This window comes from Rhipicephalus microplus, unplaced genomic scaffold (genome assembly GCF_043290135.1).
Source record: "Rhipicephalus microplus isolate Deutch F79 unplaced genomic scaffold, USDA_Rmic scaffold_80, whole genome shotgun sequence".
Taxonomy (NCBI): domain Eukaryota; kingdom Metazoa; phylum Arthropoda; class Arachnida; order Ixodida; family Ixodidae; genus Rhipicephalus; species Rhipicephalus microplus.
The window spans coordinates 884,346-889,777 of record NW_027464652.1 but is presented as its reverse complement, the minus strand read 5'-3'; the positions used below and the strand labels follow the sequence as shown (position 1 = coordinate 889,777).

The 5,432-nt window shown below is 52.8% G+C and overlaps 2 non-coding genes across 2 annotated transcripts; both read right to left on the bottom strand.

Moving 5' to 3' along the window:
- Positions 1 to 2,681: 2,681 nt before the first annotated feature.
- Positions 2,682 to 2,755, bottom strand: TRNAN-GUU (transfer RNA asparagine (anticodon GUU)). The gene has a single exon. It is a non-coding gene; the product is annotated as a tRNA-Asn (tRNA).
- A 1,105-nt stretch (positions 2,756 to 3,860) lies between these two features.
- TRNAN-GUU (transfer RNA asparagine (anticodon GUU)) lies at positions 3,861 to 3,934 on the bottom strand. Its single transcript has one exon. It is a non-coding gene; the product is annotated as a tRNA-Asn (tRNA).
- Positions 3,935 to 5,432: the final 1,498 nt, after the last annotated feature.

Sequence of the window (5,432 nt, the reverse complement as noted above, 5' to 3'; positions counted from 1 at the left end):
TCAAAGCTATTACCACAAAAAAAAGCAACACACCACACCCGGGAGGGCTCGAAACTCCAACCTTTCGGTTAACAACCGATCGCGCTAGCCCATTACGCCACGGAGACAGTCTTGCTCCCTTCTCACCACCATCAGAACATATCTTCAAAGCTATCAGCCCAAAGAAAAAAAAGCGCCGCACCACCACCGGGTGGGCTCGAACCTCCAACCTTTCGGTTAACAGCCGATCACGCAAGCCAACTGCGCCACGGAGACAGTCCTGCTCCACTCTCACCACTATCAGAACATATCTTCAAAGCTATCAGTGCAAAGAAAAAAAAGCGCCGCACCACCACCGGGGGGTGTGCGAACCTCCAACCTTTCGGTTAACAGCCGATCGCGCAAGCCAAGTGCGCCACGAAGACAGTCCTGCTCCACTCTCACCACAATCAGAACATATCTTCAAAGCTATTACCACAAAGAAAAAAGCAACACACCGCTCCTGGGAGGGCTCGAACCTCCAACCTTTCGGTTAACAGCCGATCGCGCAAGCCAATTGCGCCACAAAGACAGTCCTGCTCCACTCTCACCACCATCAGAACATATCTTCAAAGCTATCAGTGCAAAGAAAAAAGCAACACACCACTCCCGGGAGCGCTCGAAACTCCAACCTTTCGGTTAACAGCCGATCGCGCTAGCCCATTCCGCCACGGGGACAGTCGTGCTCCACTCTCACCACCGTCAGACCATTTCTTCAGAGCTATCGCCCCAAAGAAAGAAAAAGCGCCGCACCACCACCGGGTGGGCTCGAACCTCCAACCTTTCGGTTAACAGCCGATCGCGCTAGCCAATTGCGCCATGGAGACAGTCTTGCTCCACTCTCACCACCATCAGAACATATCTTCAAAGCTATCAGCGCAAAGAAAAAAGCAACACACCACTCCCGGGAGGGCTCGAAACTCCAACCTTTCGGTTAACAACCGATCGCGCTAACCCATTGCGCCACGGGGACAGTCTTGCTCCACTCTCACCACCATCAGAACATATCTTCAAAGCTATCAGCGCAAAGAAAAAAAAGCGCCGCACCACCACCGGGTGGGCTCGAACCTCCAACCTTTCGGTTAACAGCCGATTGCGCTAGCCAATTGCGCCAGGGAGACAGTCCTGCTCCACTCTCACCGCCATCAGAACATATCTTCAAAGCTATCAGCCCAAAGAAAAAAAATTACCGCACCACCACCGGGTGGGCTCGAACCTCCAACCTTTCGTTAAACAGCCAATCGCGCTAGCCAATTGCGCCACGGAGACAGTCCTGCTCCACTCTCACCACCATCCGAACATATCTTCAAAGCTATCAGCACAAAGAAAAAAAGCGCCGCACCACCACCGGGTGGGCTCGAAACTCAAACCTTTCGGTTAACAGCCGATCGCGCTAGCCAATTGCGCCATGGAGACAGTCCTGCTCCACTCTCACCACCATCAGAACATATCTTCAAAGCTATTACCACAAAGAAAAAAGCAACACACCACCACCGGGTGGGCTCGAACCTCCAACCTTTCGGTTAACAGCCGATCGCGCTAGCCAATTGCGCCAGGGAGACAGTCCTGCTCCACTCTCACCGCCATCAGAACATATCTTCAAAGCTATCAGCCCAAAGAAAAAAAAGCACCGCACCACCACCGGGTGGGCTCGAACCTCCAACCATTCGTTTAACAGCCAATCGCGCTAGCCAATTGCGCCACGGAGACAGTCCTGCTCCACTCTCACCACCATCAGAACATATCTTCAAAGCTATCAGCACAAAGAAAAAAAAGCGCCGCACCACCACCGGGTGGGCTCGAAACTCCAACCTTTCGGTTAACAGCCGATCGCACTAGCCAATTGCGCCATGGAGACAGTCCTGCTCCACTCTCACCACCATCAGAAGATATCTTCAAAGCGATTACCACAAAGAAAAAAGCAACACACCACTCCTGGGAGGGCTCGAACCTCCAACCTTTTGGTTAACAGCCGATCGCGCAAGCCAATTGGCCACGGAGACAGTCCTGCTCCACTCTCACCACCATCAGAACATAATTCAATGCTATTACCACAAAGAAAAAAGCAACACACCACTCCTGGGAGGGCTCGACACTCCAACCTTTCGGTTAACAGCCGATCGCGCTAGCCCATTGCGCCACGGAGATAGCCTTGCTCAACTCTCAACACCATCAGAACACATCTTCAAAGCTATTAGTGCAAAGAAAAAAAGCGCCGCACCACCACCGGGTGGGCTCGAACCTCCAACCTTTCGGTTAAAAGCCGATCGCGCTAGCCAATCGCGCCACGGAGACAGTCCTGCTCCACTTTCACCACCATCAGAACATATCTTCAAAGCTATTAGTGCAAAGAAAAAAGCAACACAACATTCCCGGGAGGGCTCGAACCTCCAACTTTTTGGTTAACAGCCGATCGCGCTAGCCAATGGCGCCACGGGGACAGTCCTGCTCCACTCTCACCACCGTCAGCACATTTCTTCAGAGCTATGAGCCCAAAGAAAAAAAGCGCCGCACCACCACCGGGTGAGCTCGAACCTCCATCCTTTCGGTTAACAGCCGATCGCGCTAGCCAATTGCGCCACAGAGACAGTCGTGCTCCACTCTCACCACCGTCAGACCATTTCTTCAGAGCTATCGCCCCAAAGAAAGAAAAAGCGCCGCACCGCCACCGGGAGGGCTCGAACCTCCAACCTTTCGGTTAACAGCCGATCGCGCTAGCCAATTGCGCCACGGAGACAGTCCTGCTCCACTCTCACCACCGTCAGAAGATTTCTTCAGAGCTATCAGCCCAAAGAAAAAAAGCGCCGCACCACCACCGGGTGGGCTCGAAACTCCAACCTTTCGGTTAACAGCCGATCGCGCTAGCCCATTGCGCCACGGAGACAGTCTTGCTCCCTTCTCACCACCATCAGAACATATCTTCAAAGCTATCAGCCCAAAGAAAAAAAAGCGCCGCACCACCACCGGGTGGGCTCGAACCTCCAACCTTTCGGTTAACAGCTGATCACGCAAGCCAATTGCGCCACGGAGACAGTCCTGCTCCACTCTCACCACTATCAGAACATATCTTCAAAGCTATCAGTGCAAAGAAAAAAAAGCGCCGCACCACCACCGGGTGGTGCTCGAACCTCCAACCTTTCGGTTAACAGCCGATCGCGCAAGCCAATTGCGCCACGAAGACAGTCATGCTCCACTCTCACCACCATCAGAACATATCTTCAAAGCTATCAGTGCAAAGAAAAAAGCAACACACCACTCCCGGGAGGGTTCGAAACTCCAACCTTTCGGTTAACAGCCAATCGCGCTAGCCAATTGCGCCACGGAGACAGTCCTGCTCCACTCTCACCACCATCAGAACATATTATCAAAGCTATCACCACAAAGAAAAAAAAGCGCCGCACCACCATCGGGTGGGCTCGAAACTCCAACCTTTCGGTTAACAGCCGATCGCGCTAGCCAATTGCGCCATGGAGACAGTCGTGCTCCACTCTCACCACCATCAGAACATATCTTCAAAGCTATTACCACAAAGAAAAAAGCAACACACCACTCCTGGGAGGGCTCGAACCTCCAACCTTTCGGTTAACAGCCGATTGCGCAAGCCAATTGCGCCACGGAGACAGTCCTGCTCCACTCTCACCACCATCAGAACATATCTTCAAAGCTATCAGTGCAAAGAAAAAAGCAACACACCACTCCCGGGAGGGCTCGAAACTCCAACCTTTCGGTTAACAGCCGATCGCGCTAGCCAATTGCGCCACAGAGACAGTCGTGCTCCACTCTCACCACCGTCAGACCATTTCTTCAGAGCTATCGCCCCAAAGAAAGAAAAAGCGCCGCACCGCCACCGGGAGGGCTCGAACCTCCAACCTTTCGGTTAACAGCCGATCGCGCTAGCCAATTGCGCCACGGAGACAGTCCTGCTCCATTCTCACCACCGTCAGAACATTTCTTCAGAGCTATCAGCCCAAAGAAAAAAAAGCGCCGCACCACCACCGGGTGGGCTCGAAACTCCAGCCTTTCGGTTAACAGCCGATCGCGCTAACCAATTGCGCCATGGAGACAGTCCTGCTCCACTCTCACCACCATCAGAACATAACTTGAAAGCTATTACCACAAAGAAAAAAGCAACACACCACTCCCGGGAGGGCTCGAAACTCCAACCTTTCGGTTAACAGCCGATCGCGCTAGCCCATTGCGCCAAGGAGACAGTCTTGCTCCCTTCTCACCACCATCAGAACATATCTTCAAAGCTATCAGCCCAAAGAAAAAAAAGCGCCGCACCACCACCGGGTGGGCTCGAACCTCCAACATTCGGTTAACAGCTGATCACGCAAGCCAATTGCGCCACGGAGACAGTGCTGCTCCACTCTCACCACTATCAGAACATATCTTCAAAGCTATCAGTGCAAAGAAAAAAAAGCGCCGCACCACCACCGGGTTGTGCTCGAACCTGCAACCTTTCGGTTAACAGCCGATCGCGCAAGCCAATTGCGCCACGAAGACAGTCATGCTCCACTCTCACCACCATCAGAACATATCTTCAAAGCTATCAGTGCAAAGAAAAAAGCAACACACCACTCCCGGGAGGGTTCGAAACTCCAACCTTTCGGTTAACAGCCAATCGCGCTAGCCAATTGCGCCACGGAGACAGTCCTGCTCAACTCTCACCACCATCAGAACATATCATCAAAGCTATCACCACAAAGAAAAAAAAGCGCCACACTACCATCGGGTGGGCTCGAAACTCCAACCTTTCGGTTAACAGCCTATCGCGCTAGCCAATTGCGCCATGGAGACAGTCGTGCTCCACTCTCACCACCATCAGAACATATCTTCAAAGCTATTACCACAAAGAAAAAAGCAACACACCACTCCTGGGAGGGCTCGAACCTCCAACCTTTCGGTTAACAGCCGATTGCGCAAGCCAATTGCGCCACGGAGACAGTCCTGCTCCACTCTCACCACCATCAGAACATATCTTCAAAGCTATCAGTGCAAAGAAAAAAGCAACACACCACTCCCGGGAGGGCTCGAAACTCCAACCTTTCGGTTAACAGCCGATCGCGCTAGCCCTTTCCGCCACGGGGACAGTCGTGCTCCACTCTCACCACCGTCAGACCATTTCTTCAGAGCTATCGCCCCAAAGAAAGAAAAAGCGCCGCACCACCACCGGGTGGGCTCGAACCTCCAACCTTTCGGTTAACAGCCGATCGCGCTAGCCAATTGCGCCACGGAGACAGTCCTGCCCCACTCTCAACACCATCAGAACATATCTTCAAAGCTATCATTGCAAAGAAAAAAGCAACACACCACTCCCGGGATGGCTCGAAACTCCAACCTTTCGGTTAACAGCCGATCGCGCTAACCCATTGCGCCACGGGGACAGTCTTGCTCCACTCTCACCACCATCA